The following is a 12188-nucleotide window of genomic DNA, read 5'->3' as shown; positions in this document are numbered from 1 at the left end:
ACTTCAACCCAGGATTTGAATCTAAGAGTTAGCCACCTCCCAATTCAAAGTACCCTACCAATAATAATTTTAATTTTTAATCTTATTAGTCTGGCCTTTAATTGTTAATTTGTAGTAACTTTGGTCTTTTAAGCTTAAGCTTGTTTTTAAATATCATTCTATTTATCTGTGATCCTTTTACTTAATTCTAATAACTTTCATTTTATTATAATATTGTAATTTTGTTCTTGCATTTTTATTTGATTGTATTTATTTGTATTTTTATCATTTTTCGCTTGTTTTTATTTGTTTCCTGTCTGTTGTTTTAAGCTGCTGGTTGAATTTGGATTGCAGTTAGTTAATACTTACCTTATAGTTGTTTTTTAGTTGTGGGACAGCAGTCTGCTCTAGTTTGATAGAATGGGCCATCTGGACATTTCCCTCCCTTCTCTTTACTCACATCTTGTTTTTCTCTTTTTCCACCCTTTGCTCCTTCCCTGCCTCCCTGTTTACTGCCTTCCTCTTTCTTTGTAAGCCGTCTGATTTCTTCCCTCGTGTTATTTTTCCATTTTCCTGCATGACACTGTGACTCTCCACCTTCTTGTCTCCCCTCCCGTCCCTTCAATTCCACCAGAGCCGCCAGAGAAATCTCGAGAAATCCACTCCCTCCATTTCCCACCCGTCACTGGTGATCAGGCTCTGAATCTATCCAGTCCACGGATCACACAGGAACTCAGCGTGACCGTTTGGTAATGCAGACGAGCATGTATGAGCCTCTTTCATGCACCACAACAAGGCCGTACTGCTCCCGGTGCATCTGAATCAAGCTTTTCCATTCATTAGTGGGTGATTGTTGGCAGGCTGCTGCCTCTTGGTGGCTGCTGGCGGTACGCTTGGTGCCATTCACAGCTGGAGTTTTGTGCTTTGTGGTGTTTTCATAATGGGGGGAGGATTCTCCCAGCGCCCCTCGCCATCTGTCTCAGGGACTTCGCTTTTCCCAGCTGAACCTTCCTTCCCTGCTCCCACCTTCACTCCCAATCTTTTCTTTTCAGTTTTCAATCATCTCACAGGTGTTGCTTTGATTCTTATTGATAATTATTGCAATGTGAAAGGCCTTAAAAATGCTCACCTTTATTTAATTTGAAAGGCAAGGCAAAGCACCAAGGTTACCTCACAACCATGGTGATAATATAAGCAGCATTTCTGGTTTAAATCAAACAGAGGCTATGTCCCAATTCAACTATCGTCCAATGAAAATTTAGCGTCTGGAGGTAACAACCAATGTTTAGGCGCTTCGAGCGTATCCAGCAGATATACCTGGATGACTTCCTTTTCCTTGTGATGGTCACTGTTCACAATCCAATTAGCAACACAAGATTCAAGAATGAAGTTGGAGATTAATTTCTCCCTCAGATATCTGCACATGAATGAAAATATATTTTTCAAAAGCTAAAAAACTCTAAACTAAATCATCATTAGACCGTGGCCAGTGGTTTCAGACTTAGATTTTCACTAATGCTCTAAACGCAGACGGTTTACCAGTGATGGACAAAATACTCAACCCCAGTACTTGAATTGAAGTACAGATACTCCTGGTCAAATATTACTCAACTACAAGTGAAAGTTGCTCAGTCAAAATTTTACTTGAGTTAAAGTACTAGAGTACTTGCTTTTAAAAATACTTAAGTATTCAACAGTACAAATTACAAAGTACATTTTTTAATATCAACACATTGCTGTATTGTTTTCACGATGCATTTACAGAACCTTGTAACTCTCTGAAACCAACTAATGATGCATAAAGCCTAAAGAAACACCTATAAAAACTTCAACATAGAAATGCAATCAAAAACAAAAAGGACAGTTATTGTCATTTTCTGACATAACTGTATTAAAATCACATCATAAAATTAGATTGAAGCCAACTGTAAGGAGTTCTCCAGGTCTGTTAAATAACAGTATACACATTAATTATATGGTATTTTTCACCCCGATAAAAACATTAAAAGCCAACCTGGAATTATTTCCCATTTTCTTATTATAATATCTTAAGATTTCATTTTGTCTTCCTCCTGCCGTCACCATTACTGAGTTTTGTTTGAATGAAAGAGGGAGAGTTTGCTTGCTCTTGTTACAGAGCACAGCTGGGTGACATGGCACTGTGATTGGTTTCCTTCTGTGAGGAACACAGCGTGTGGCCAACTGCATTTTAGAAAAGAAAAAACAGCAACAGCTGACTTAAAAGCTTCTCCTAAAAGTAACGAGTAACGACAACCTTCCTAGAAATGTAGCGGAGTCAAAAGTACAATATGTGTCTCTGAAATGTGGTGGAGTGAAAGTCATAAGTTTCCACAAAAACAAATATTCAAGTAAAGGTACATGATTACTGTCCACCACTGCCGTTTACCTGCATGCGATCAAATGTGATTGATCACTACTACTTGGAATATAAACAGAAACCAGAGTAGCCGCAGTACCAACATCTTGTCCCTCGCCTACAGTTTCTGTGCCAATTCAAATATCTGTTTATGAACTGAGGATCTCCAGAGCCAAGATGAACCTGGTCCTCTTCACCAAATGAGTCATGTTGACCTCAAGGAAACCAAAACTAAAAGCGTCAGTGTGCCGCAAAAGAACTGCTTGTCCTTGAACAGTGTCTGACAAATGAACCCACTTCCCTGAGAAATTAGGCAGCTGTCTGGAGGTCAAACAACTGACAGGGTTTGAACTTTTTTGGCGAGCTTTTTTTGGTGTTTGCAAAATTGTTTGTCACTTTTGTGACTTTTGTTTCTGTTCCAAGTTCTCCAACACTACATCACTCCTCCACACCCTGACCTGGCTCCTGGCGGTGTTCAAATCTGATTCAAGGCACTGGTACTTGTCTACTTCAGACCCTTCCCACATCGAGGACATGGTCAAATTATACACCACAGGAAGTCCACTACACTCCTCTGCCTCCAATTGGCTTGCTGCTCCCTCACTATAGAAGGAGGGCTGCCACTCAACAAAATCATGGGAAGTTTTCTCCATCTTATTGTTTCTGAATGTAGCTCAGCAAGTTGATGCGCTTGCATGATTCTTTTTTGATTTTCTGGGTTGTTTCCACATGATTTAATGTGCTTTGTGAATGTAAGGTAATGTAATGTTGCACTCAGTTAATCAAGAATTTACCGCTAGTTGTAAACTGGGACAATTTCCATGAGTGTTTTTTTTCCACAAGCACATGATGGACAGCTGGGAAGTAATCGTAAATTTATTATATTTATTATTATATATTATTTGTAAGACTGAGCTAAATTTTAAAACCAGTATGCTAACATGCTTACGAGCATAACACCACTAAAATGGTGATGTTTAGTGGGTATAATCTTTATGTATTCCATCTTAGTTTAGGATTGTTAGCATGATAACATTTGCTTAGTATGTGGTCATAAATCAAAATATTGGGCTTATTAAATTTAAATTAAATTAAATTAAATCATGCTATGAGTGTGGCTGAAAAAAAACACCTTCCAGTGTCTTTTTCATTCGTCTAGTTTAAGTGATACACCATTTATTGTGATCACACGACCACCTAAAAAGCTAACACCCTGTAAACACAACACTGTTGCGTAAAACTTCCCTTCTTCCATAGCAGGAAGGCCTGAATGTGTCATTAAACAATTTACCAGTGAACAGTGGATTATGTTAAAACAAAGGCTGCATGGAATATGCCGCTTGTGTCGTCCAGATTCAGACAAAACCAGGCTGCATTTGTACGCCACATTTATTGGATCATTTCAAATAGGACCGGCCTTGTTGACCCATTATGACAGTTTTTTTTTAAGAAATGCAGACTTCAAAGGATCCAGCCCATGATTTAGGACAGCAACTATCCATCGTTTGATCTCCTCTCTCTTTCTCCTCCAACATCATTCCACATTCCCTTTTTTCACCCTGTCAAAGCAGCATCTTCGCATGTTGATGACGCACAAGAGCAGTGTGGATTTTCATTTGGTCCTCGTTGCATTGTGCGTGCCTTGTTTCTGAGCGGTGGACTGAAAGTGCTGCTGTGGGTGTTTTTCAATCCCGTTGCACTGGGGGGATTGTTTATTTTTCCATTTCACTCTTATATATAATTCAAAATGTTTGTGGAAATCTTACACTAGTTAGCAGAGGCCTGGTTTACTGATACGGTCAGTCATGATTTTACAGTCTCAGATTTTTTCATGTAGGGAGATTTTTTTTTTTTTTTTTTTTTTTTTGGCAAGCAAAGAAGACTTTTCAAGTGTAAGACCTATTAAATCCACTGTGTCCCTGCTTAGAAATATAATAATGTTACTCATACATCAACTAAACCTATTGGTGTCTTGCTGTCTGCACTGCAGTCCTGTTTACATCAACCTTTTTTAATGCAATTTTTAAAATATCGCACTTAGAAAAGGGTGTTGGAAATTACCAAATTCGAAAAAATTTTGCTTTGAGGCATTTTTTGTCTTTTTTGAAAGAGAGCTGTTGCACTTAATAGGAGATGCAAACACCTTCGACGTGGCAAAGCGTTTGATCACATGACTGATGAACTTTCTGCTATGAGAGCAGGAGATGAAGAAGAATTGGTTTCTCCAAAAGCCCAAAACAAGGCCAGTACCAGCTGGCACAAAAAAATAATTAACCTGTTGTAAAAAAAAAAAAATCCTGAGGACCTGAACTTGATGTGGCAAGGCCCTGCTCACATGCATGGGCGTTAATCACAGACACGTGCACATATTCTAGTTCAATATCTGTGCACTTCTTTTTGAGCAATGTCGCAGCAGTGCAGCTTCTTATTTTTGTCTCTGCAGATGAGTAATTTGTCTGTTTATTCATAACTTTCTGATGTCAGCCATGTTTCTATATAGTCGGAGGACAGTTAAATTACTAGTGACTCCCACTAGTTTCCTGTTTTCATTTCAAACCTTGTCCGTTTTGGGGGATATCCCCATCAAAAGGCTGCTGTGGATTGCATAAAAGGTTCCTCTACTCAGCCTTGTTAATTGGTCTTTTGTCTGCTTTGATGACAGGGAATAGAAACTGCAAGGATGTCAGCATCGATTTTGATCAGATAAAATGTGCTGGAGGTGAAGCAAGTGTGCAAAACTTTGCTAAAATAGAAGCAGGGCGAGTGGCGCGGGGGGGGGTTATATTCACTTTGATTTTCATCCCATTTGCTGAAGCGAGAGGACCTATAGAGGCGCACAGTTTGCACAGAACATGCCGCAGTTCTGTTGAGATTTGTCGGCGGTTGGCTTTGTTTCCACTTTGTAACCTCTGCTTCTATTCTGTTTATTCCAGCCATGTGTAACGAAGCCTATACCACCGACTTCTGGAGAAACTACGCTTGGCGTGGCTTTGTTTATCTCTCCAATGCAGTTGATGGACATGAACCAAATTCATAATTTCTTCTTGCTTTTTTCTTTCTTTTCTTTTTCCTTTTCCTGGCTGTTTCCCTTGTTTCCAATCTTCATGCTAAACTAAGTTCATTCTTACTGCACAAATATGAGAGTATTGATATTGTCAGCAAAAGCAAAAAATAAGTCTTTCCCCAAATGAATATTATTCCTTTAAACTTTTGTTGAGGCTCTAAAATTCTCAGAGTCAGTCAACTTTTCTGTGTATATGAGAAGTAAGTTCTGTCATTATTTTTAAGCTGGAATCCATCATGCAAAGCTGATCACAGTTGGCAAACGTGAGTAGCGGTACGTGAGTTTTCACTTCTCTTCCCACATCTGCCCTCTGCCACAAACACACACAGAAGAAATCATGGCCGGCAGCCCAGTCCGACCCGCCACGCCCGACATCTTTCCATTACGCTCAGCGCATGCAGGAGAGGAGAGCTACTAAAGCAGGGATATGAAAGAAGAGAAGCAGAAGGTGGTGAGCAACGAAACAACTGAGGCTGAATACAAAAGACGAAAACATGAAACAAAACTTGAGGGGAGAAATGATGGGATAAGAGACAGAGAGAGAAATGGAGAAATAACAAGATTGACGTTGAGAAGCCACAAGAGACTTAATAGCAGGAGGCTGCGGCTAGAAGATGGAAGCAAAAAAGAAATGAGACAGGCAGAGACAGACAGGCAGCAGAAAGGTAGATACAGCACGCAAGCATATCACATATCTCCGATATTGCTAATGTTTGACGTTCTCGTCAATAAAGCGTCTTTGAAGAAAAGTGACAGGCTGAATAAATCGCGAAGACAGATGAAGAGAATCTCTCTTCATAAAATCTTTAAATGTTTGATGCTTCTGGAAGTTTTAGTTTCAGCTTTCATGCGGGAAAACTACATTGAAATTAAAATGTCTTCTCTATCACAGATATCAGAATTAGAAATACTTTATTGATCCCTGAGGGAAACCGATCACGTCACAGATGCTCCCATTTAAGAGGAGAAAAATATAAAAGCATAGAGAAACTAGAAGAGCACAGAAAACTGCATGTGATGTGCATTCTACAACAGAATATAGCAATAATATGACAAAATATATACAAATAAGAAGTACATTAAAAAAAATATGTGCCTACACTGTGCTCAGATTAATTCATCTTAATAAGTAGTGAATTTTTTTAATTTTTAAGAAGTTCTGCTAACTAAAAAAGGTTGAGTGCGAGTAGAATTTTCTTTCTTTGTGTTTATTAAACTCAAATTAATCAAAATTAAATAATTAATAAAAAGTATTCAGTTCAGTTAACTTATTAGAATAAGAGGGATGAAAGAAAGTTGCATTTAATGAAAATATTTCACTGTAATCAAACAGTACATGTAATAAAAGTCCATATATTTGATAACCTCCAACTGTTGAGTTTCTGAACTTTAAAAAAAAAACTGTGCCAATTGATCGCCTCAGGTTTTTGGAGAACTGCAAACTTATTCTGGTTTACAGTGTGCAGCACAATATATAGCAGCAACACATAAACATAAAACTAGAAGAAATAGAAAATAACAAAATAAGAAATGTATGAATTATGAACAAAAATCTGCAGGAACATGTTCAACTATTTCATGTTTCAATGTTTCTCTTAAAAACTTAAAAAGGTTCATGAGACTGATTTTACTTTCATCTTCACTTTATGATTCTTTTGGGAAACACAGCACAGCTTTGAACATATTATTCAAGGAATATTTACCATAAAACACACTATTTCTGATCAATAGTCCCCATCAATTTGGAGTTTTCAAGATTTGCTCACACTGCTGGACTGTCAGGCAGCTTTGAAGGTATAAAAATAAAATATTCATGAGGTTTCAGTTCTGTATCCTGCTGTCTGTCAGGGTTATCTTGACCACAATAACCAATGAGATGAGATGAAAGCTATGCGGACACCTGAACATTACACCTGTATGTGATTGTTGAACATGTAACCCCAAATCATACCTTTGATGCTATAACAGCCAAACGCTCTTTCGGTTTCAGGCTTTCCGCCTGATTTTGGAAACCCGGCTGCACAGACTTGCTCCAACTGAGCCACAAGAGAGTTAATGAGGTCCAGCACTGACGTTGGGCGATGAGGTCTGGCTCGCAAATGACGTCTCAGTTCATTCCAGAGGTCTCGGATGGGGCTGAGGTCACATCTGTGTGCAGGCCAGTCAAATTCTTCGACACAAAACTCCACAGAAAAACTTTGTGGACCTGAGTTTGTGCACAGGGGGCCTTCTGCAAACTCTCAAAAAATTTTGAGTAAATCATCAAAAGAACATGCAAATGTTTGTTTCTATCCGCTACTGTTAGGAGATTATTAGGAGTTGGTTCATCGAGGTCGGCAGCAGGTGGCGCCAACTCTGGGAAGGCATTACACCATTGCAGAGGAAGAGGCCATGACAAGATGATAAACATAATAAAACAGAATGGAAATGTGATATTTCTGTTTGTTTCATGTACTAACCTTTGATCATGGATGTCTTACAGAGCCATGAGGAGACAGTCGGGGTCAGAGGAGACAGCTGAGCAGTTAGAGCATCACAGATTTTGTTCTCCCTGTCAGATCCACAGAAAAAACTAATCAGGAAGAGACATTTTCAGTTTGAGGTTGGCCACATTGCTTTAATGAAGCCTGCACAATCCACCGCCATCACTTTGTGTTCCTACTTTTTGTGTTCCAACAGCCTCAGCTCATGGAGCGCAGGCTCTACCAACTGAGCTGCAGGGGCATTAACTCTTTTACAAAAACATTAACTCATTTGAAAATCATCCAAGCAACCTGAAGCAATTTTCTTTTCCTTTTTGCAAAATGGAGGAAGTTTTTTTTTTTTCTCGAATTTTGCTGTTTTCATGAACCTTTTCTCAAAATGTGCATAAAAATATGTTGATGGAAAGACAGCTGTCATGTTAAGATTTACCTTAATTTTAATTTAGAGGCCTAACCCAGCTGTAGAGCAGTATGTGACCAGGTCTATAATATATATGTTTGTGAACTCTTACTGTATTAGCAGTCAAGAGAGGTTAGTGCTTGTGTCCCTCATGTGGAGCCATGGCTGGTAAAAGGTTAAGATATCCAGCTGCTGTGCTGTAATTGATGGCTGGTTGATGATATTTGGGTCTGTGACTTCATAATTTATCATCTAACAAATCCTGGAATATTTCTTTGAAAAGTAATTCAGTAAATTGAAATCAGTCAATCTTATTGCTCGACTTAATGTGAAATTTCCGCACTCCGTCCCTGTCTTCGTCATCCTGGATCGAAACCTACCTGTCTGTCACTCCTTTGCTCTCCCTTCCACCTCCTCCATCATTTCATTCTTCCCAGGCACCCTTTCTGCCCGCCTGTCCTTTACAAGGCCCCTTCGATTTAATGTGACGGACAGGGGAGATGAGAGAGAGCATTCCTCTGACAGCTGTAACACTCTGCCTCCAATTGACCTGGTCCTCTGCGAGCACAGTTAGTCCTGTTTATGGACAGCAGAGGTCATAAATCCACTGTACAAGGGACACAGACAAACACAGGGGAGGAGGATGCAGGAATATAATTTTCACACTCTTGGACGAGACAAGCTCCCTGCCTGTGCAAATGAATATGCAGGATGTTGGTACAGATACAGCGTATATCAAAGGTTCTTCAAGCAAGTCATTAAAGGTGCAATGTGGGAGATTGCGCCTTTTGCTAGATTAATATCCATAAATCATTACGAGGTTCATTATGAGATGTTACCTGCATGCTGTAAACACATAAGAGTGCTGCTGAGAACACTTTCAGCCTCTATCAGCCTTGAACTTTTTTGCCAGCATGTTTTTTTTTCCCACAAAATCTGCAGCTTGAAGGGTTTGACTTTGAAAGGTTTTGACTTTGTTCCATTTCCAATGATATCTTTCTTACTAATAGAGTGCTGCAGTAATGAGTCCTAAAATACAGAGGTGAGTTAGCATATTAGCACTTCAGTTCACTGGCGTCAAAGTCAGTAGGACTATGGGTTGGGTTTTTCATTATTTGCCTGAAATTAAGTCTTTTACTTGTCTCTGCAAAGGCGGTTACTAACAAGTGACTAAATGAAACTACAGTGGTTGAGGTTGACATTAAACGTCATCACGTAAACACCACTAAGTGGGTTTGATGCTAAGTCACGCAAATTGTGGTGTAGCATATTTATAGGCTTATATCTGCTTTTATGTCTGATGCTGCAAAAAAACATAAACATGGTGCTTATTTCTGAAGACTGTCTCACTGAACAAAATGATTAAAGTTACCGTAAGGCAACAATACATGTGTGTTCCAAGTTTGTCACATCACAGAAATGTGTTAATGACCACCCAGCCAAATTCGAATGATTAAAAAAAACATTAGGAATATAAAATTAGGTCTCAAAGTCTGCTATGAAATGCTGGAGGTGTGTCCGCTCTGCTGTCTTAGTGTCAAACACCACTATGACTTGAAGAAACCTGAAACACAGACACTCTGTCTAGCAGCTTTATTGGACATGTCCAGATGTGTTTGAGCCACCAGAACCAGAAGACGGTGACAGGAGGATGCTTTATTTTTATTTTTTTTTTACTTCTGTGTCAGGTTGTTGGAACTGAAGTGAGCTGAAGTGGACTGCTGGCTGATTTAGACTGAGACAGTCACTTAAAGTGATAGTTCACCCAAAAAATGAAAATTCATTCAATATCTCCTCACCCCTGTGCTGATGTGAGGATGGGTGAAGATCTCCAGTTCACAAAACACTCCTGGAGCTTCAGCAGAAAACAGCATTGCAGCCAAATCCAGTACAATTGAAGAGAACAGTGACCAGTTTCAAAATGTAAAAAAAGAACACCAAAAAAACCCACAAAATGTCTCCATACTGCTCGTGTGGTGTAATCCAAGTGTCCATAAGCTGCTTTTTGGCCTAAATGTCAATTGTAGCCTCTCAGATTGGAGCCATGTGCACACGCCCGAAGCTGGTACGCAAACTCTCGCCCAAGCAGCGTGACACGAGATATACAAGATCTCGCGATACTTTCACACCTGTGTTTACATGCTACCTGAAAGCAACTCACACAACAGAGAGAGATCTGCTCAGACATAGTGACTTGCTACGCATACAGCTGACTTTGCAAACTTTCAACACAGATGAAAATGTCAGAGGACTTTGACATAGAAGAGGAACATCAATTCTTTGCTCGGCCATATCTGTTTGAGCCGGAATATACTGAGGAGGAACAGATGGATGAGGCAGCCGCAGCTCAAACAGACCCACATGCAGCCGCGAACTAGAGCAAGAGCAATGAAAACCTGGTGGTGTATTTGTACAAAATCCTTTCCAGATTGAGAAAGGCCCAACTTGCGTACCCGCTTCCGGCATGTGCACGCGGCTCCGGTCTGAGAGGCTACAGCTGACATTTAGGGGGTCAGTAGATATTGAGTGAATTTTCATTTCTGGGTGAACTATCGCTTTAAGGTATGTTCAGTGACTGTTAGGGAAGGTGAGGAGAGGGGAAGGCACTGTTGTTCGTGTGTCGGTTTGTGGGGGTTTATATAGTATTGAGGGGACCATGGCTCTGACATGTCACTGAGCCATGTTTGAGGTTATGATGTACATAGAGAATCAGATAATGTGGAACCTCATTATCCCTTGGATGTGTCTGCAGTGCATGATGTGCTCTGCCGATCTTCAGTTTAGCATGTAGCCCAAGCACCCCCATTAGTAGGGTACCCACAAAGTCCAGAGTTGACTTACCCTGGTCTTTTCCCTCCTTCCCTCCTTAAGTCTTGCAGCCCTTAAGTTCTGCCTCTTAGACCGGCCCTCCAAGTCTAAGCACTTCTGTGAGAGTTTGGGAAGCTGTATTGACAGGTGCTTGATTTCAGCTTTGTGGGGCACAGCCATTAATGCTACCTCGAGCTCCTGTATAGCCACAGCCTTAGCGTTACTTTCTGGTCGTAACTTCTTTAGTTCCTGAATCGATTCTGGCCCATATTTCTTGCTTGTTTTTTTTATTTTTTTTAAAGCTCTGCCTGGAGTGACTCAGTGGCTGTTAAAACCAAGTCAGTGCCTGCATTAGTTTTGTAGATTCACCGCTCTAGGGTTGACTCCTCAGGTGACGTCCAGGCTTCGTTAAAGCCTTCAACTTCGACAGTATTTTGTTTTTTATTTTTGAGTTGTGGGTCCATCTTTGGATCAGGTGTGGGGATTACTAGAGGCTGTAGTGTTCTTAAAACATTTTTTGCTGGGAGCAGTTTCATTGGACTTTGCTTCAAACTTAGTAGTAGAAAAGTAGCAGAGCCACCAACTTTTGCAGTTTTAGGGGTGCATTATTCAACTAGAAACCCCCACCTCCACTATCCATAGACTTTCTTTTTCTTTATGCTACACCTGACTTCGGTAGCAAAGCAAAACAAAATGTGGGCACTTCCAGAAAACTGACCAGGCGCTGTATTTGACACATTCAGAGTGAAACAAGCCATCAGCCATCATCTGTTTCTAGCTCATTTTCTGCTACTCAATAGGTATGGTGCTAATTTTATTAGCACCATACCTATTGATTTAGCTCACCACTTTACAAATGAACGAAATACAGAAAATGATCAAATATAACACACAAAACAATGTGTTATCTTGAAAGAATAATTTAATTACACTGCGCTCACAAGAAATTGGTTTGTTGTCTAGAAATAATGAGCTAATTAACTTGCTGTGATCTCAAGATAAAAGACCTAAAAAATGATTAGCCGTCTTGCAAACTCTTGGTTTCCAGCGCGTGTATTTATATCAGATGATTAAAAC

Source organism: Lutjanus erythropterus, chromosome 3, assembly GCF_056507025.1.
Source record: "Lutjanus erythropterus isolate fLutEry1 chromosome 3, fLutEry1.hap2, whole genome shotgun sequence".
NCBI classification, from domain to species: domain Eukaryota; kingdom Metazoa; phylum Chordata; class Actinopteri; order Lutjaniformes; family Lutjanidae; genus Lutjanus; species Lutjanus erythropterus.
This window is presented reverse-complemented; position numbering follows the sequence as displayed.